This window comes from Nipponia nippon, unplaced genomic scaffold, assembly GCF_047370975.1.
Source record: "Nipponia nippon isolate SJK-2023a ecotype South Korea unplaced genomic scaffold, ASM4737097v1 scaffold_1, whole genome shotgun sequence".
NCBI classification, from domain to species: domain Eukaryota; kingdom Metazoa; phylum Chordata; class Aves; order Pelecaniformes; family Threskiornithidae; genus Nipponia; species Nipponia nippon.
In genome coordinates, this window is record NW_028262290.1 from 125,047,580 (window position 1) to 125,069,341 (window position 21,762).

Genomic DNA, 21,762 nt, shown 5'->3' on the forward strand with positions numbered 1-21,762 from the left:
AGTGGCGGGGGCCCGGTGGCTCCGTGGTCCCCAGCAGCCCTCTTCGCGCTCCTGCGATCCAGGCGGTGGAAGGAGAAGCGCAGGTTAAAAACGCTGGGATAGATACCAGCTCTGACTCAGGAGGGCGAGTGAGGCTTTTTTTCAACAGTACACGCGTGTTCCTTTTATTATTATAACTTCACACAAAAAATTCATACGTTCAGACTGAGCCATCTGCTAGTTATAGTAATATATTTAGCTTTTATTTACAAAACTTAGTCTGTCGTAAATATATGTTTGCATAATTGATAGACTGTGGATCTTTTTATAAAATGATTTGTTTTCCTTTTACGGTTCAGTACTACTTGTGTGTTGAGACAATTTACTAGATTTTCTGGTTCCTGTTTTCCCAGCTCCAACTTCTGCATAAACGTTGGAGGAAAAAACAAACCCAGGGCAAAGGGTTTGTTCTTTATAAGAAATTTCTGTAGTAAAAAGGTAATTTTCAAGAGACTTTATCATAGTCAGTGCAATTGCATTAGTTAGCAGTATTTGCCTTACAATGAGAGGCTTGAGTTCTCTCCCTGACTTTGGACTGTAAATAATACAACTATTTAAATGTATAGCCTTTTTTAAAGTGAAGAAGCTGGACTAAGTCACTGGAAAGTACAGCCCCTCATTTTCTCATAGAACAGCTGTTTAAGGCACAATAACAACAAAAGTTTTGTGAAACTGGATATGCCTACTTCCTTCCTCACAAGACTTTTTTTTTTTTTTTTCCTTTTCTACTAACTGGCTCAAAATCGCCCTTCATATTAGTCCTGGGACCCTTAAATTAGTCTCAGCCTTCCTTCAGTTTATTTGAATTGGTGACCTTTGGATGAGCTGGTGTGTTCCATTGTTACTTGCTAATGATGGAATAATCTAGTCCTGACGTACCAGTTGTGAAACCCAGGGCGCTGCTGCTGGACGGTTCCGAGGAAATTTAAACGTCCTATGGCTCCGTGTTGGAAGAGGGAGGATTTAGCTGTGGTTTGCATCAGCTTTTAACTGTGTGGACTCTGCTGGTCGGAGCTGAAAGGGCTCAAACCAAAGTCTGTTAGAGTCGATGGAAAATCTCCCATTGATTTTTAGTGGTTTTGGATCAAGTCTTGCATGAGCTAGTGCTGAGCACATCATGGCTACTCCAAATTGTTCAGTGCTTTTGAAATTCTTTGCATATCCAAGTCATTATGTAAAGTCAAATTTATTGTGCTGTCTCCTGCTCCTGTGTGGGAATGTTCTTTTGCTGAGTAGAAAGTGGCGGTGGTGTTTTTGTTCACTCTTTTATATGCTACAGCATTAATTTTATTATCTGATCATTTCCTGTTGTGTGAGGACAGCATGTGTGCTTTTGCCAAATCCCCCCCCAAAATGGGGGCTTTTGGACAAAGTGAATATGCTTTCGCTGAAGGCTGCTTACCCTGCAGATGGGTTTCTTCAGGTATTTTTCAAAGAGTTTACGCTAGTAGGACATGTGACGTTGTTAGACATGCTTTCTCTGGTGTGCATGTTGTACTTCCCTGGTTCACTATATGGTTTGCTGCTTTTTTTTTTTTTTTTTTTAAAGGTGAAGGGGGGAATGTTGTTAGTGATAACAGATACTGGTGTTCTGTAAAGAAGCTTGCAGAATAACACATACCTGTGGTAGGCATATATCCTCTCCTGGCTTCCCTCTTGATGATGATGAGCAGGATTTCTCCTCTTGGCTCTATGTAAAAACCCAGCCAAGAGAAAAGTAGGGAGGAGAAGGATTATTAAACTTAAATTATGGAAGTTTATCAGAGTTTATTGTCTAGTGCAGCCTGTCTTGAAATTTGATTCTGTTTGGAAGGGAATCAAGAGATGAGACCTCAAAAAACCCACCTGATTTGAGGCAGGACGTCCTCCAGCATGAATCTCATTTGCTACCGGAAGGGTGAGACCAGGATTTTTGGCTCCTTGGAAAAGGAAATTCTGGAGTTCATTATCTCTCCTCCATCATATTCGGGTTTACTGATTTGGGGTTTGCTTATTACTAAAAGTTGAAGAAGGCAAAAGAGGCAGGCATGAAGGAAGCTCAGGTAAATAGCCTGAGATGAGGGAAAGCATGAGAAGGAAGGTGGCACAGTTTCTGTGAGCCCTCGTGCCTTGGATTTCCTTCTAGGACTTGGGAAGTGCTAATTCTTCCAGCCAAACTAATTTGCTCTTTAATAGGAGATGGCTGTTGTGGCAGAAGGCAGAGCTGTACTGCAGGATGCAGGGTAGCAGTGCAGAGCTGCCTGTTTCCTCTGTCTTTTCGCGTGCTGGATTTCCAAAGCGCGTGAGAAGCTGATGTCTGGAGGAAGGGGGGAGATCCTGCCGGTGCACTGTCCACCTACCTGCAGGGAACGAGGCAGCGCATCCATGCTGTGGGTTTCTGCAGAGTATGGTCAGGATCTAAATTTGTGAGTTTTCTGTCAGACAGGGTCAGGGGACCAAGCAGGAAAGATTTTCTTAATATTTCCACAGTTCGTCTTTGTTCCCTCCTTTCCAAATTTCAGAAATGGCTACGTATGCAGTCCTAGATTCTCTCCTGCATGGCCCCATTCAAATAAATAAGTAAATGCCGTTCAGTAGCTCTTCAGGTTTAGGACAGCAGAATTCTGCTAAGTCCCAAAGGTACGCTCCTTCTTCTGTCCGCTTAACTGAAGCGAGGCCTCTGAGTGCTACTGGAAAATGCAGTATAGGTAGGTTAGTCCGGCGGTCTCCTTGGGTTAATTTATCCCATCAAAGGAGTTAGTTAGGCATTCATGTGGCCATTAGTGTGGCAGTACTGCTTCTGACCCTTTTTAAACTTGTTATTGTGCAGTGGAGAAATACTCTTGTCTTCTCAGGGATGAGCTAGGATTTTACATATTCTACAGGGATAACTAAACAAGCAATGCATGTATTATGAGAACCTTTGTTATGGAAATCAAGGGCAGACTATAAACTAACTTAATTTCTGTGTAAAGACTGAAGAATTGTATTTCTTCAATTTTCTGTTATTTCATCGGTTGTATGTGGTCCAAGAGGACATTCTGAATAAAGTAATTGAATCTTGCATAAGTTGTTTCTCTCATTTAATTCACAACATGTGAATGAGATCGTTTCCATTACTCATCACAACTACTTTACTTTAAACATGGTTATGGTGGGGGGACAATGCAAGTAAAAAGAGCGGTTGGAAAACTTGGTTCTGTTGTTAACCTTTTCAGTTTATGGTCACACTGCCAAAGCACATGTAACAGCTTGCAACTAGACAGGATGAAATTGTAAGCAAATAAAATGCCTTTTTGGAATACGAAAATTAAATTGTGTATTCAATTCTGAATGCTTTTGGTCATAAAAATTCCCATTCTACTCTGACCTATTGTAGCTTATTAGAAATTAAAGGTCCTGTGAAACTTAAACCAATAAATTAGTCAAAGAATAAAGGAATAAACTGCAGTTTAAAAAAAAATTACTGTATATCCTCAAGTGTCTTAAATTTACAGACTTGTAATGATTTTTACTGATGAACTAAAATGGCAAATACTCTTATGTTATAATTAGATTATACGCATGAAAGCAGTGTGATCATTCTAGATCACAGAACTGTTCTGTGTCCTCTGGTGAACCTAACCCAATAAATTAGGGTTCTGTTTTCCATTGGAAGAAATAAAAGGACTGATTGTCAGGCTGCCTAATAGGAAGGTAGAAAACAGGGCAAGAAGATCAATGTCTGTTCAAGTGAATTTAAAGTCAAAATGTCTTTCCTTTACCGGATGAGGAAGGAGTGAAGTTAGTGCATGTAGAACCAAATTACTTACATGTATGCGTACACAATGCATACTTTTTTGTCTTGGATAGAAGATCATTAATTCTGCTCATCTGCTAAATATTTTTGCCTATTCTAACTGCTGTTCGAATGCCTTCTGGGTTACTTCATGGGAGTTGGTAGGAATGAGCTGTAATCCACAAATACAGCAACAACGTTGCTTGACTGTAGGATGTGCTTTGGAACATCTGTGGTGTAGGAAAATAAAGGAGCTCTTTGAAGAAAATTTAAAGTACTTTTCAACTACGTAAGTAGTTGGATCATTGGACAATTGCTCAGTAACTGATACCTTAGTGACATGCATATGGGTGAACCATTTAAAAAATATTCACAAGGAAAATGTACAGTGGGTAAGAAGAGCTGCTTTCATCATCATTGCAAGTCGGCTTCCTTGAGTCATGTGTCATGTTTGCTCTCATTATCTACTGTGTGTGCTATCTAACTGTACAATGTTCTCAAACTGTGGGCCTTTTCCTTTCTCATGCTTCATGGATTTGCAGACCTTCACGTCTTTCTTCCACTGCCCTGGTCTTGCACCTTGGCCTCCTTTAGTATACTGTTAACTCCGCACCTCCCACCCACGACTTTGTGTTCTTCCCCTCAACTCAGCTGTGCCGGCTACTTGCCACGTGCTCCAGCCAAGCTGTACTTCAGCAAGCGCGGAGTGCTGCTGCTACGGCTTCTTGGTTTCCTACCTATAGAAAGAATAGGCACTAATAAATTGAAGATATTTCTTCTTTCACATTGGTTTTTTCTCTGGCCTTTAGCACAATCTTATCATTCCTGGTCCATTTGCCTACCTCCTTGCAACTCTTGACAGGTAGGGTTGCCTTCATGTGACATCATACCATCTGTTTTCTAGCTTTACATTAAAATAGTTTTATTTCCATGGTTTATAAACTTATCCCTGTCTCTCTTTTTTTTTAATATTTCAAACATCTTAAAAAATGGGGTGTGTTTGCGTGCAAGGTGTTTCAAGGTGTAATTAGGAGCTGTAGCATTTTTGTATAAGGCTTAGAATAACTTTGTTCATGGCTTCATGAAATGGAAGGGTTTATCTTGAGCCTTCTTTTTTAAGTTAGATGTCTTACTTTCTATATTGCATTTATTCTCTGAAAAAAAGATAAGGTGAAACACATTATCCAGTTAGATAAACAGGGAAAGATTCTGTACAGAGTTGTATCCGTGTAAATCCAGAATATACATGCCCATGCACATATGCATTAAAAGAGTATTAGCCTATAAAGTATTTGTGACAAATTTCATTTTTAAAGCAAAATAATTACTTCCATTAAATATTAAAGTATAATTTTATTTCTACAAATCTAGAGAAAATTACATCTGGAACACAGAGTACTTCCTATTCAGCATTGAACTGCAGGTATTTTATGTTGTACCCATTTCATTGATGTGACTTACTGAAGTGACTTGGTTTACTGAAGTGCTCTATGTGACCAGAATAAAACAGCTTAGTTGGGCCAGAGGACTTGGATCAACTGTTTAACCGCATAAGTTCTTTGATTATTAAGGTTATAACATCAAGCACTAAGGAAAAGAAATACCAGAATTAAGGTTGATTATGCAGGCTTAATTTGGAATTTGGATATCTTTGAGTATATGCAGATAAACTAAGGTTTAGAGTCCTTGGATGGTACTGCTTCTCTTTTCAGGGTGCATAGCATTAGGCAGTAATTGTTGTGTTTGAAAACTATGGCTCCTATTAACTTTATTTGAAACTAGGAAACTTCTGAACATCTGATCCCAGGGAATGCTGTTGATTATGTAGAATACGGGGAGCATGTGGTCCCTGCCTCTGAACTGTACACATGTAACAGTAATTTGTTCCTCCTTACTGTGAATTTTGAGCTGAAAACCACTTAGCTCTGCACCATGAAGGGATCAAACCTGATTATCCAACTTAGCATTCAACTGTTGTAAACTGTTCAGCTCTCCTTTTTTTTTTTTTCCCCCTTTTTTTTTTTTTCTGCCCCAAAGTCCCTTGCCTTAGATACCTCACACTTTTCTTCTTTGCCAGACATAGGTCGGGGATGCTAGAGACATTTTCTTCCCTTGAAGAGTCCTATGCATGGAGATGGCATCCTCAACCTCATTTCTGCATAGGATGTCCTGTCGATTGCCCTGGTTGTTGAATCTGGCAGATGTTGAAGGCAGCTGCCATGCTCCTGCGGTTGGCAGAGGGGGTTGCACTGTCCTTGGTGTCATCTGCTGCCTGGTTCCCTCTGACAGGGATGTGATGATGAGTCAGTGACAAAGAGTCCTGCTTGCCATTGTGTTGACCAGACCCTATGCTTTTGTCATCTTATCTTTCTGCATTACTGAGTGTGGGGTTCTTTGTTGTTGTTGGTTTTTTTTTTTTTGTCCGCAGTCCCACTGCCTTTTGGCATCTCCCTCCCTTGCCCCCCCCACTTGGCAGTTCTGCGTATGTATGAGCAGTGACCACTGGCAGGTGCTGTGAGACTTTGGCAAAAATGGTGATAGCCTCTGAAATACATGACGCCTTCTTTCTTGCCAAGTAGGTTGCTGCACAAGATACCATCTTGATGGCAGCTGGCCATTTCCTCTCTGGGCGAACCCAGAGACTGCTCCGATAGTCAGGTCTCCCTTTTGCTTTCATCCTCTGGGCGGGGAAGACGAATCTTGCCCACTGTCACTCTCCCGGTAGGATGCAGGGGATGTGCTTGCAGCCATTCTGGCCATGCTTTTCCAGTCGGTGGATGGTGCGAGTGTGTTCTGTGAGGCAGAAGGATCTTTTACTGTAGTCTTTTCAAGAGGCCTCGTATCAAAACACTCTTCAGTTTTGTGAAGGTAGAAGTGCTTTCTCTGCTAGGAGGTTAGGCGTGGCTGGGAATGGTGTGGCCTGGGGCAGGGAAGTGCTGGATTCCCTAATTCCCGAGTGAGGGAGGGCCCTGGTCGTACCCTCTCTCTAGAGCTGTTCCCTGAGCTAGCCCTCCTGGTCTCCTTGTCCTGCCTGCAGTGACGTGGATAAGACTGCTTGCTTTGGCGTAGGGTACTTGGGAGGGGGACAGCTAGGCTAAGGTGCTTCCTTTCCTCTGCTGCTTCCATCTCCTTCTGTCCTCTGCCTTACTTTCTCATTAGGGCAGATGATTGCGCATTTCTTACATGGGCCTACAGGTGTTTGCCTTCAGCCCTCCTGTTGTGGCACAGCTCTGAGTGCTGTCAGTGTTCACTGTTCATGGTCAAACCTGGTTATGGTCGGGCCTGTCAGCTGTGGTTGTGGAGTGTTTCAGCATTTTCCCCCCACCTGTCTAATAATAAATCCTTCATTATCAAGCCCTTCTTTTGCCTTCTTCATGGGAGACAGAAGGGGTTAGGGCCCGGCCGCCAGGCTTTGGGAGTACTCTTGTTGGCGTCTGTTGGTGAGGGGCTTTCATAGCTCCAAACCAGGGGACATGGAGCGGACGGAGCCTTGCCAGCCCATCCGGGTCATGGTTCTGGTCTGATGACTGGAAGAGGAGGGACAAGCAGGCTCTCCCCAAACTGCCCCAGACCAAGGGTTGCTGTGCCAGGCAGCTGCTCTCCCTTGGCCTCTCCTCCTTTGCCCCAGTCCATCTCAGTTTGCCGGACTGGAGTTCGAGGGGCAAGAGGCAGGCGCCGTGGACAGCTGGCTGGCAAGAGGCTGAACTTCTGTAGGCTCACCGGGCTCTCCTGGGGCAGTGGGCAGACCTGGCCACACTTGTTTCTGCAGCCAGGACCATACTTCTGGCCTTCAGGCTCTGCAATGGCTTTTTTACAGTGCCTAGTTCCTGGCGTGGAGTTATGTATATGGAGAAATGTATGTATACATAGTGTGCTTCTCCTTGTTTTCAGATGACTTCAGATCTTCTGAAATACCTGATAGTTGGTAAATTCAAGAATCTAAAGTTGTTTTTTTTTTTTTCAAATACAATAAAAATTTTTGTGGAGCATGAATAAGCTTAGGCAAGCCCCTCTCCCCCATTTTCCCTTTCTGACTAGATTTTCACAGGGACAGCAGGATTAATTCTTGTCATAAGGGCCTTGCTTGCCAAATTACAGGTTCTGTTCCAAGGAACAGGAGAACTCAAGTAGTTGAAAGAAAAAAAAGGGTCTAAAATTTTGCATATAGGAAAACCAAAAACCCCAAACATTTCCTTTGGCTACTTCTGCAGAAATAGCAAGACCATTTTGACTGGTTGACCACTGGCACAGGTTGCCCAGAGAGGTTGTGGCATCTCCGTCCTTGGAGATATTCAAAATCCAGGTGGGCATGGTCATGGGCAGCCTGCTCCAGGTGACCCTGCTGGGCTGGACTAGGCAGTCTCCAGAGGTGCCTTCCAGCCTCAGCCATTCTGTGCCTGAGACTTTCTGAAAAAGTTCATCTTGAGATGGGCAGTCTGATATGGGGAATTGCAGTTCACTTGGTTAGAGATGAGTGAAGTAAAAAATAATTTAAGATGGATTCATTTAATGGGAAGTGTAGAGCACACTTTAAAAATAAGCTGGCTGCCAGGCTTGCCCATAATAAATTCAGGGGAGTCAATAAAAATATTATGAATTCATACCAAAAAAACAGAGAGTGGATCTTACTACTGTCTACGCAAACAACTTAAGCTGCTTTGTAACTTTAAAAAGTGCCCTAGATGCATTTTCCATGCATACATCGAAGTTGTGAGCTTACTTAAAGCTTAGAACCAGAATTCATGCTCTTGCCTTTGCACATACGGGGCCAATGCTCAGGATCGTTCCCTTTGATCCCATAGAAAGATTCATATGGGCATAAAAAATAGCCAGGACTTGGCTTCTGTTTAGGAGTCATTTTCTGATCATGCTTTGCTCATGGGAATGTAAGGGTAGAAAGCCAAATTTGCATAAGCAAACTACTCTATGAACCCTTACCCTTCTCTCTCCCTTGACCTTTGCTGCCCAGTTTGGCTCCCAGAGCTGTTCTGGAGATCTCTTTCTTGGGTAACATGTCTCTGCAGGAAGAAACCCAAGTTCTGAAAGCAAAGAAGTGGTGGAATTGCAGCCACAAAACCTGAACTGAAGCAGACAATCTTCCCTCTCCCATTACTACTACACCTACTCATGAGGCAGCCCTGTGGGGACCAGTGTGGACGCTGGCTGGCAGCCAAGGCATGTACCAGACATCTCTTCACCTTTGCTCGTAGCTGAAGCTCATCCGCAAATGGCAGCTGAAAATTCATGCCTATAACATAAGTTCACATTAGTTTAACCCATGTTTTGCAACAACACCGCAGGCTGCCTTTTTTCTAAAAGCTTTCTATTTCTCAATATTTTTTACATGTTTTATTTCCTCAACTTAGGAGGGCTAGTAGGAAGGCTGGTCAGCAATTTACCTTGGAGATAGAAGGCAAAGGGGAAGTGGATTGCTGACAGGATATTGCTTGCTGTCCGGGCAAGCATAGTATGCAATACAGCTTGGACTCCCCTTAGTGATGTTCAACTCCAAGCCAAGTTATAACTTGAGCTCAGTCTCTTCAAAACATGCCTGTGTAGATATAGCCCTAGTCCATTTTGATGATCATAAGTCTGCAGCTGAATTAATTAATTGATGGTGCAAGAAAGATATTTAAAGGCAGACCTTTACCACTCATCTACAAGATCAAATCTACAGTCTGAAATTTTTTTTTTATGTTTTGTTGCTAAGGGTTTGCTGATACATCATGCCTAATCTTGTCAATATTTCTTTAGGTCTTGCTCCTTTAAATAGCTTTGGATGAGTGGAACATCCTGTACTTTTGCAAAGGTCTCCTGAAGTCAGTGAAAGCCATTTGTGAACATGGGCAGCTGAAAGAAGCAAATGCATTGTGTGCCTTGCATGGTCCTAAGCCAGCCTGTGTTTGGGAAACGAGAGTAGCGTAGTATTATTGTGTTTGCTTTGGTAAGTAATCTAATCTAAAAGAGCTTGAAACAATTTGCAAATTAGGATTGTGAAAACATCAATATGATTTTTCTTCTTTAAGAGAAAAAGTATTTAAACCCAGAAAGAGCAGTACGCAGGAATTGAGAGATTAACCTTGGCAGATGTTGCAAGGCATGGGATAGAATAGGACTAAGCTTTACCTGTTGCTGTGTGAAGGTTAAGAGCTGCAATCTCTGTTAGGAGATCCAAATTTCACAACACTCGGGTGATGGTGTAACAGGAAGAAGGGTGTGGGCAAAACTACAGAGTGACATATGAGTAATTCAAGACCTCACCTGTTTTCCCATCTGGAGAGCAGGGCTAAGTGGGGAAAGCAGATGGGCAGATCAGAAGTTACAGTTTAAACACTTACTTTTGCTGAGCTTATCTGTATTGAGGATAATCTTTGGGGATTCATGTTTGTTGCATGGTTTTTGTATTTTTGGATGGATGTTTCTCAATTGAGTCAGAAAAAATGATGTCTGGTGTTACTCCTTCTACATACAATATCAGAACAGCAAATCAGAGCTACTAAGATATAGCCAGCAGTCTTTGCGATTCTTTACTGTTAGTTTACTTAGGATGTGTTTTCTTCCATAATGTTCCTAGTAGTGAACGAGCTACCTTTTTAATAGTATCAAAGGGCTGGAATTACTGTCACGTTTCCCTGTGAAAAAGTCTCGGTGGGTATCAAAGGCAGATTATGACCTTAAGTAGTGCCCAGAAGTGGTATGTCAGAAAAAAGAAGTTACAATCCCAACAATGATTTTTGAAATTCAGTCAACATTATGTATTTTTAATAAATACACATCTTCCTGCAATGTTTGAAATCAGGGGTCGGGATTCCAAAATAAAACTCAGTGTAAGTACAGCTGAGATTGGCTTCGGTGGTTATTACTGCCTGAGAAATGAGAAAGGCAAGAATAAAGGTAGGTAATACAAGCTTAATATTTTCCAGAGTTCAACAGTTTTGTGAGCAAAACGATCTGCTTACAGTGTTTTTAAGATAGAAATAATTTTATCTCCAGTACTAAATTTGGAATCAGTATACCCAGCCATCTGCATCTGTATATATCAAGCCTAATATCTAGATTTAGGGATTAAATTTATACCGTGCTCTGGTTTGTTTTTCTTCAGACTTTTGCTATATCACTTGGGGTTTGTTTTCTGATTTAATGTGGAATCTCATTGGTGAGTTTTGTTGTATTTCTTGTTTACTGATATCTTTATAAAAAACTTTGAAAAAGTTTGTCAAAACTCAGTGTAAGAGTCGTTATACCTTTATATACCAGTTAGCCAGTGGTATTCATATTTAAAGCAATTAATGCTCTTCCCTTTTTAATCCAGGCTAATGTCTTCCAATCAACAGTATGTAATTCAACAAATGTAACAAAACCTACCCAATTAAGATACTATACTCTTCTGTTATCTCTGGATGTGCAGCATAGCACATACTTTTGTATCTTTTGAACATTTTGTAGCTCAGTAGCTGAATTTCTGGTAGTAAATGCGTTATATTTTTGAGTCAATACATTTCACTTTCTGTCAACACTAATCTTCAAGTTATGTTCCTGCTGAATTACCGTTGTTAATTAAAAATATTTTTATTGCTTTGGTTAACTTAAGAAATTGGGACATTATTAGGGTGTTGCCCTTGATGTTTCCATAACAGGTTAGCTGCTTTGATCTGGCTGTGTTGACAGTAAAATTGGGTCTTCTGCTTGGACCTGTAGGAGGAATACATGTTTGGTTAGACCGTTACCAAATTGGAGGAAGTAACTAGATTCGGTAAAGCAAAGACAGGCACAGTAATAATAAAAAAAGAGAGAAAAAATTAAGCAATACAGAGTCATGCAGAACACTGTCACTGCTGATGTAATTTATGGCTATTAACAGGGGTCATGACATCACTCCATGGCAATCCCAGCTCTTCTCAGCTTTGTACTGTTTTCCTATGGCTCACATAGGACCAGTCCTAGAACACCGTGTTCCCTTTTGTGTACCCCTTGTTATTTATTATTTCTTCTAACCAGAAGAGATTAAACAGAAGAGAGTTCAGGGAGGAATTGGAAAAATAATAGAGGGGGTGAAAGGAAAATGACATTAGCAAAGACAGCGAGGTGTCTGCGTATGTATATTGAGGACGCGTGTCTGAATTGTCTGAAAGTAGTTGTAAAGGGTAACTGTAAGAAGTGAAAGGTTTTTTTTTTTAACTTTAACAGAAGGTCACTTATTGGAAGGGATGGATCTAAAACGTTGGTCTCTGTGTGATGGTGTTATCCCCTTGGAAGTGATCAGTGGGAATCTCATCTGTGTAAAGCACCAGCAGCTGTATCATATGGAATGATACAGCTTTGGTAGGATGAGGGATAGGCAGCTACTGAAGTCCCCTCTTGAATGATCGTTTTTGATAGTTGTGACATGTTCTGGTTTTGAATACTAAATAATGCCTTTGACCTGATTTAACTCTAGTATAACAACATTGAGAATATGGACCATTTACATCATGAAAAGAAAAAAGGAAAATACACTTAAGTATTTCCTATTTGTAGTGTAATATTTTTTCTTAATTAAACATTCAGAATAATATAAAGCAAAATACAGCAAAAATAGGATTCTGTTGCATTTGCATAATGTAGGCATATATAATCACATAAGTGCCATGTGACATTTTAGATTTTATTTCATTTTCCATTTAAGCTTCAGACTGGCAGTTAAAGTGCCTTAAAGGGGTCTTTATTCTAGTTGAAGTGTTCCGATTGCACTCATCTTTTCTTCCTTTTCCTTTTCTTTATGGTAGTGGGTTAAGTTTTGAGGATTGTTGGGGAAGAAGTGCCATCTTTTCTATTATGATCATTGGCAGCTAAAGCTACTCAGTGCCTTTTCAGTGATCTTAACAACCATCAGTCAGCCAAAAAATGAGGAGTACCTCGTAGAATTGCAGGTTGCGTGCACATGTGACCCTGATTCAGAAGTGTAAGTGTCTGTAATTTAAGAAACTTGTGGGACAGGTTGTGTGGTTGGCCATCTCACTAGCTGTCTGGTTCTTCTCTGAAAAATGCTATTTAAAATGTTAAGACAATTTTTTAGAAACTTGTGATTTAAAGTCACATAATCTCAAAAAACCTGAATGGTGAATAACTATGTGGAGGTTGTAGGTTGGTCAAAATACAAGAGCTTACATTTCAGGACCAATATGCGAGGAGAAATACACAGGGAAGAAAGGGGAAAAAGCAGCCCTGTCTTCATGTCAGAACTACCAGGTTTGGTACATGCTCCCCTAGTTGCTTGGTACCCCAGCTGGGCAGCCCTCCCCAAAACGTGGTGGCTGTACCCAGCCCTGCACGGAGGTGTCATGGTAAAACTTCAGTGTTCTTCCCAACTCCCCAAAGAAATCTAATGTGACTATTTCATCCTCATGAAATTTTCAAATATATGTCCTGGCTTCCTTAATTTCAGAACGTAGCATGTCAAGTAAAGAGCATTAATCCTAACATTTGGACAACATCCATTTCAACTTCCAATCTGGATCTTTTTCTAACACATCAGTGTTCATAACGAAAGCAGGTTAGGTGCATGTTTTTTCCTATCTTCACATAATTCCTTACTGTCCTTAAATTTGATTGTCCTTAAATATTCTTTGTTGCTTTTTTTTTTTTTTTTTAGAGTCCAGGTTGTTCTGCTTTAGTCCTTAGAAGTAAACATTTCAGAAGGTTATATGAAAAGGCGCAGTTACAGTAGAGTATGTTTATGGTCTTTAACTCTTGCTGTCGCTCCAGAGCCACCACTGTCAGCTGCTGAGATGTCACAAGGATCACTAGCTTCTGTCTAATTTTTCTTTTAAAACTGCTGATGAGCGTCACAGGTGTCTGGGAGGCTGTGCAGAATGGCTGGGAGCAAAATGTTGTAGGCAAAGTCCTTACAGACAAATGGTGCTTTGAATGGATATGATACAAGCATATTTTTCATGATCTTCGCTCTTCCTTCATACTCCCCAGAGGAACTTTTGGAGCCTAACAGTGAACTTAGAAACGTATACGGTAGCATTAGAAATAAGATGCATATGGAAGTAGCAATAATGAAGGGGAGAGTAGTTCACCGCAGTCAGGGATTGTCTGGAGATGAATTCCCCAACAGTACACTCTCAAAGTGCTAGGAAGTCATCTGGTAACATACAGTAAAAATGAGCAGTTTACCTGCACGTTATAATTGCAGCGTTAGATTTGCATCACTGCTTTCCTGCCTGATTGCCGATATGTAGCATTTCAATGGTCTGCATTGTTTGTAAGGGTAGTACAGTAACCCATCGAGGATGATGGAGTTACCACGGCGTGTTTGTGTTGTGTCATCCAAACAAAAATCCCCCTTCCATTTGGTCCTGCAGATACTTAAGATTGTACTTACCTGTTTGTATGTCCGTAAATGGTGCTTTACAGACATATGAAAAGAGAGACAGTCTTTGCAAGATCTTCTAGCAAATTTTTATCTAATCATGGCTATTTTCTATAGCTTTTCTCATTTTTAACATTTTATTAGGAAAAAAGGCACGTAACTGATGCAATTTTCAGTGCTGTCTGTTTACCCATGTTAGAAATTATTCTTTAACTCTGTGTGTTTGCTTTTTTAAGGATATCATGACTCATTATTTACTCATGGGTAATCATCTTTAGTAAACAGTGCATCTTGTGAGAGCTAATACAGAGCTTTGTGTGTATCGGTTAGAGAGAGACCCTTCGATTCAAAAGCTCCTGCCAGCTGTCAGCCCCACAGCTAATATCACCTCATAACACAGAGCTAGTTACAAAATACCAAAAATAATGTTTGTGTTTAGAGAAGCAGGAGAGCTTGCAAATAAACCAGGACTCAGTAACATGTATGACTTCAGGGCTGCGGCAAAATATGCTCGGGCATATAATACCACAGATTTCTGTTTAGTATCTAATATCTTACTACTATGTTTGTTTGGTATTTTATACTTTTTCAGTTAATGAAAGCAAAAAAAAGGCATAAAATAATTTAATCCTGTCCTTTTTCTTTTATGAGGAGGAAGTATACTTCGTCTCTAGTTACTTTCCTTAAAATGATATTCCAGGTTTAGATTTTGAATCATTCCCTGGCTGACTAAGTGATGACTCTCTCGTTTTGTCTCCTATTTATAAAAGTGAAAAGATGTAGCTCGTGAATTTTTCATATAGACTACAGACGTACTGTTTGGGGCCAAATGCTGTCCTCAGTTACAAGTCGGTGTCGCTGGTTAGCTGTCTGAGTCAATGGCAGCGTTGTGAATGTATTTCAGCATAGTACTGAGACTTAAATGTTTTGTTTCTATCGTGCGTATGGGGGTAAAAATTAAGCAGATGATAGATAAACTGATTATAAAAATAGATAGGAAATAGAGGTTCATTTTCCAGTCCAACATGCTGCTGCCAGTACTGAAGCAAGAGTAAAACCATTACTCACTGCCCCGTGGGTGCTGCACCCTGCAATGAATGAGTACCATATTTTTAAATACCTAGTAACATCATGAAAAACCGAAGTTGAAGCAGAAGTTCAGATCTTAATTAGTGAAACTGCCTTTCTTTCTGCGGTGCTGCCAGCCAGAAAATCTGATTATATTTTAAACTTTCCAAAACGGACTTTGCCTTTTTACTTCTTAGGATCTGTCTGTGAAACCAGGAGTGAGGAAAGGTATAGTACGGGAGGCAACTTTACGTGCCTTCATCGACTGGTTTCAGGTGCTAACATCTCTCCGAAGTTTTACTTTCAGGGCAGCCCTTACCCCTGTATTCTTTCAGCCTCCAAGATTTTCTGTACTTTGAAGTTAAAAACCAAGTTAACCTTTGACCAAGAATTTCAAAATCACCTGATAGAAAGCCCTTCCCTTTCTGCTGCCTGATAAATGAAAAACTCTCCTCTGCTTGTAGGGCTCAAAACGCTTCTGTAGAAAAGACCTGAGGCTTTATTAATTCTGAATTGCAGTTTTTCTGGATAATTCTTTTTAGGAGGAGGCATCCCTGTTAAGTGTTTGAAGCTCTTCCTTGCTTTTTGAGCTGCAGAATAGAAAACTGCACAAAAATAATGAGAGGGAAAAATGTTAGTAGCACTGCCATGATGTGAGGACCTTACCCACAGCTGGGGTCTGCCAGGTAAATGTGAGATTGCTGTCAGCCTTACTAGCTTGAAATGCCTGAAATAAAAGAAGAAAGCAAACCCAAAGAAAACTAAATGGAAATACAGCCCGCCCCACGTTTTTTGTGCTGTAATGAGGAAAAAATTCCCTTTGCACTGAGACAGCTGAAGGTTGTTTTTTCCCATTGCTTGTCTCATTCAGCATCTATTTTCTGAAAAAGGGCAGAGCATTGGCCATCGCTGATTTCACAGTCCTCTCCAGCTGGTGGGCATAGTCTTCTCAGCCCCTGTACAAAATCTCAATGGAAGAGAGAGAGCATTGTCTGGTATAGGGTAGATGGTATATTTTCATGGAATCATAGAATCACTAAGGTTGGAAAGGACCTCTGAGATCATCAAGTCCAGCCTGTTAACCTAACTGCCAGGTCCATCTCTAAACCATGTCCCTAAGCACCACATCCACACACTTTTTGAATACTTCCAGGGACTCTGATTGCACCACTTCCCTGGGCAGTCTGTTCCAATGCCTAATCACTCTCTCCATGAAGAAATTTTTCCTAATATCTAATCTAAATCTCCCCTGGCACAACTTGAGGCCATTTCCTCTCATCCTGTTGCTTGCTACCTGGGAGAATATTGGAAACTCCAGTCACTGCTCCCTGCATGAGCATCATGAGGTTTCTGAGTGAGTTTGTTAGCAGTTTCATGGATTTCTGTCCTCCTCGCGTAATGGTTTTCCAAACTGTCTTCCGATCCTGTTGTTGGGGAGCTCACAGGTACGCTCATGTGCTCTGCTCTGTCTCTGGGAGGGTTTTGTGTCAGGGGAGAGCTGGGCATTGGTACCGCCTAGGTAGGCCACCCCGGGGTGCTGCTCAGTGAGCTAGCACGGTGGCTGCCACTGGCTTGCATCCACCTCAGTGCTCCTGCCAGAAGGCTTCACGCGAAAGGTGGCTTTCCATCAGACGCACGCGGTAGCGTTAGCAGCATGGTTCAGCAAATGCGCATGGTTCTTGGAGAGAGGAAGATTTCCAGGCTGCATCCCGGTCTGTAGAGCTGGTTGAGTGTTCGGTGTCTCTCTTGCACCCGTAGGTAGTCCGGCAAGCTCTGCCATGCCATCCATGCTTGTATGCTGTATGCTCATGCCTGAGACTGGGAAAGGCAGAGATTTCTGTTCGTGGTCCGGCTCTGAAAGCATCAGAGTAGGACATTTTTAGTACCCTTTCAGGAGGTGATATAGAATCATAAAATCATGGAATGGTTTGGGTTGGAAGGGATGTTAAAGATCGTCTGGTTCCAGGCCCCTGCCATGGGCAGGGGCACCTTCCACTAGACCAGGCTCCTCAAAGCCCTATCCAGCCTGGCCTTGAAGACTTCAAGGGATGGAGCATCCACAGCTTCTCTGAGCAACCTGTTCCAGTGCCTCACCACCCTCATAGTGAAGAATTTCTTCCTCATATCTAATCTAAATCTACCCTCTTTGAGTTTAAAGCCATTACCCCTTGTCCTGTCACTGTGTGCCCTTGTAAAAAGTCCGTTTCCATATGTACCTGGAAGGGACATTATGTCTGATGCAGGCAGCGTTGCTTTTTGTGGGATACACAGTGTGGGAAGGCAGGCGTGACACGAACTATCTGTTACTATCAGGATAATGCAAGATAGGTCTTTTAAGAGAAATCATAAACATGTTTGGCATATATACACAATAAAATGTCTCCTGTAATACTCATTCTTCCAGTGTTGCCTAATCAATTTGGTACGTTGTTTTTGAAGGTTTGATTTTTTTTTTATGCCTTGCATCTCCTTCTGGTACTCAGATGTCTGACTGATGAGGTCTTTTGATGCTATGTGCTGTATTTATAGCCCTTATGAACTTGTCTTGCAAAATCACTAGATGTTAATCGCTCACTTCTTTGAGTACTGAATCTGAAATATGCAGACTTGTTGGCACTTAGAGAGCTTTATTTGTCTATCAAAATACATCAAAACCAAGTCAGTCTATTGGAGCTGGCTATCTGGAAAGGCTTAGGATTAAGATACCAGCTTTACCCAGTGGCAGCACTGAGGTGAATAACAGTAGATAGATGGACAGAAAGACTGGGAAAGAATTAACTATTGATGTAAGTACCTTGGAGTTATAAACTGATGTTTCACCAGAGCATGTCTGTCATCTGTTTTGCTCTTTCTGCGGGCAGTTCCTGATCTCTCGAAGTCTGCTGCTGAATGCCATTTTAAAAATCTTTACAAGGGTAATTGCTGCCGCAAAGGTAGATATTCTCCTGTTCTGTATGATGCCTGTGTTATAAAAATGGTGATGTCTCTAACTACCCATTTCCTTGCTTTTTCACTTTCAAGAAAAAGAGGTTAGGGAATGACACTGTCAAAATGGAATGACTGTCCTTGATTTTTGAAATCCCAGCTTTTCTTTATGGAACTTCCTGGATTTTTCTTTACCTTTTACATTATTTTCTGTGGAGAGTTAAACTTCTCGGAGAGGTTGTTAGACATAGAATATGAACCATGCTCACTAAACAAATAACAGTTCCTATTGAAGCCTGTCTGAATTGATGTCTGCGTGGCAACATGAACAGAGAGCGGAAGAAAACGGGAGTTTTAGAAGGAATCTCAAGAATCTGATAAGTCCCCCCTCTTTTGCTAACTAAAATATCTTAAAAATGGAGAGAGAGCGGATAAGGCACTGCGTTGGAGATAGGCAATATACTGCATAAAAGCAAAAGTTTAGCTTTCATCTTACATAATAGTCAGGGGAAAATGTCACTGCAGATTATACTAGTTGCACTAAATGCTTCTCTATTAAAAGCAATTGAGTTTTTTTCCTGCTGTGTTGGCATATAGAGCTGCTGTCTTCTGTGCTGTAGTGTTAAACCAACACAATTTCAGCTATGTTGATTTTTTTTTTTTCCCCCCAAAAAGTCTATGTCTGTCAGTCACTTTACAGAACTTGCTAGGAATTACGAATATAAAAGTTGTGCGACAAGGAAGCGGGCTGCTGTCCCACCGGTCTCTGCTTTTCAGTGTCTTTTCAGGTTAATGCAGGATTTTGTGTTGTGTGACAGAAGCAATCGCACATAAACTCAGGGCAAAGCAGAATTTAAGAGTTTTGAAATGTCAATTCTTCAAGCCTTGTGTGGGCAAACTGCTGCTTATGATAGTTTTGCTGGGTAAATTTTTTGGGATTTTGATCCTTAGCATTTATATTCAGTGGTAGAAATATGATATGTTTGGTTTAAACTCCTAGAGGCACAGTGCTTGAAACGGGCTGATGTGGCATACGTACCACCACGTCAAAAAAGTAGACGAGCTTTTGTTACCGCTATTTTGATTTTTCTTCTAAAATACAGGCAGAAGTTGTTTAATTTGTGAGAAATCTAAAACATGATTTTTTCCCCCCTGTTTAAGAAAGGCTTATTTTTGTGTGTGTTGTTTTTTTTTTTTTTAACTTGTCAGTTTAAAATCTTTGCTGTGGTGTTTTGTTTTGTTTTAGGAAAGAAACCAACCAAAGTGGGCTTTTCATTTTCTCCAAATTATGGTGCTACTCTGATAATACTTAAGGAATTTATTTTTTGTTGGTTTTTGATACTAGATACAGGATCTTAAATTTTCAAAAGTGACTCATGATTTGGCATAAGGCCATTTTAGAGTGCATAACCTAAAACATCTGAAAGATGGTGTTCAGTTCTTACTGGAAACAGGGTTCCATAAACGACATTTCAGTTTGTCAGCGAAATGCCCAGGCATCCAAAATGACCACTCATGTGTGCAAATGTAGCTTATTAGATTTCCTTTCAGGCTCTGATTGAAAGCTTTTCACAATTTGAAAAAGTTAGAAGATTAAAAGCAAACACATGTTTACATCTACCTGTAATTACATAATACAATGTGATGTGATGATATTATAATTTATGATATAATGTAATTTATTATAAAACAATTGCATTATTGCCTGTATTCTTGCAAAGGGCAGGCAAACAGGACTAACTGATGGCTAGACAGTGTGTTAGATTTTGCTAATTTGTATACTACAGTCAGGCAGATGGTGTAGTTGCATAGCTGTAAGCTATTATGATCTTGGTTTCCTAAACTGTAGACAGTTCTCGCTGGATAATAGGATCCTCTGCAATTTTGTCTTTACAGTCCATACAACACTGACTGATTTAATGGCTATTCCTCCTTTTTTGCTTTTGGTTGGTGATGGAGCTGCTACAAACAGGTGATTAGGCAACAGCAGCCATCAGTTTGTCAGTCTGTGATTCCTCGGGGCTGTAGCAGGGGAAGGCAGCAGGAAAGAAGTTGCTGAGTGGCCTGACATAAAAAAAAAATGGGTAAATCTTATGGAGCAAAATGTAAAACCTAGCAAGGGTTCTCAAAACAGCAGCACCAAAATCAGAAGTGCTGTTGAATGACAATTTGTGTATCGATAGGAAAAACCGGGGTGCTGTGTTTATTCATGCCAAGGAGACATTTTTCAGGTTTTTGTCATCCGTAAATACCTGTGAGGGTGATCTGAATCAGTACCTTGTCACCAAAATACATCTACAAAGACAGTCCATAGGCACGAGCGTGTTGGTGTGTTTCATTCCCAAACACTGTCTGTTTCTCTTCACTGCTAAAACAATGGGGGAAATCATTTGAACATCATAAATAAAAAAGTCTGATTTCACATGGATGAGACTGTCACAGTCATCTTTTCTGTTAACAGCATCGCTTTCAGCCTAGCATAAAATGAGAAATTAAAAAGTTATTTAGGAGTTCTCCATGGATGCGTCCTATGGGACAGGTTTACAGTTCATTATTGTTTTGAGTGAGGAAACCAGGTAAAAAATGCAGGGAAATCTAAAATGGTTTTGTGCAACAGGCAGATGTTCATCAAAATAACCTGATAATAACTGTCAGCATTTGGTGGAAGACATGTTCATAGTTAATCATTTTGATTGTTCATCGGTGAGGAAACCACAGAATATTCTGTCCAAGTTGTTAAAGATGCCATCCAAAATGCCGTCCAAGATTTTGATTAAAACAGAGTATGCCTTTTGCACAATGAGATGCTATGGCTGGATCTAATTAACGACGAACAATTGGAGCCATGGGAGAACAAAATAATGATTCAGATAAGTTATAGAGCTTTTCCATTACATAGTGCATATGACCAATCCCAAATACAAAAGCCATAGATTATGCCTGAAATAAAAAAAACACAAACCGATGTTGAAATATTATATGGAACAAAAGCTCTTCTGGTTTGTAAAGTGAAAAATGCAGATTTCTACCCCATTGTAACTTAGCTGCAATATTCAGTTGCTTTGTCATATTGTACTTCTGATGCATTTGAAGAAAATAATTCCTTCCTTGTAACCAGGAAGAAAAACAAGTATGAAAGCCTTTTCTGAACGAATTAGAGAAAAGAGAAAGTAGGATATTTTGTGTCTAATATTGCCTACGGACATGGAATCACGCATCAGAGTGATCAGGCTGGAAGACTACGAACCTCTGCCTCTCTCCCATATTCTCTCCAAGTTGCTTCTCTGCCCCTCTTCTCTACCAGCAGGCTTTGAGCATCTCCTTTTGCCACCAGCTCTACGCTGATGTGAAAGGATTAGTGGAGGTGATGGTACCCATTCCTCCCTGCTGTCAAATCAGGACCACTCAGCCCCCTTGCACCATGGGCTTGCTGCATGTGCTTCGTACCACTTCATTTCTCCCTGAGCATTCCTGTTGTGCTGCCTACCTGCAGCCCTGTCTGGTTCAGGGATCCATGCCAGGAGTCAAAACATTATAATTAATATATTAAAAAAAAAGTTCTACATGGGAGAGCTATTACTCGGGGTATTGATATCTGTTGCATTGGATCTGGATT

At 40.8% G+C, this 21,762-nt stretch overlaps 1 protein-coding gene across 17 annotated transcripts in view; it reads left to right on the top strand.

Moving 5' to 3' along the window:
* THRB (thyroid hormone receptor beta) overlaps positions 1-21,762 on the top strand; it is a 174,909-nt gene that overhangs the window by 14,327 nt on the left and 138,820 nt on the right. Inside the window, exon 2 of one of the 17 annotated variants that reach the window (XM_087771202.1) lies at positions 9,551-9,740. The exons of the other annotated variants lie outside the window; for them this stretch is intronic. The gene's annotated coding sequence lies outside the window, so the exon portion shown is untranslated. The remainder of the gene's footprint in view (positions 1-9,550; positions 9,741-21,762) is intronic. 17 annotated transcript variants of the gene reach the window in all.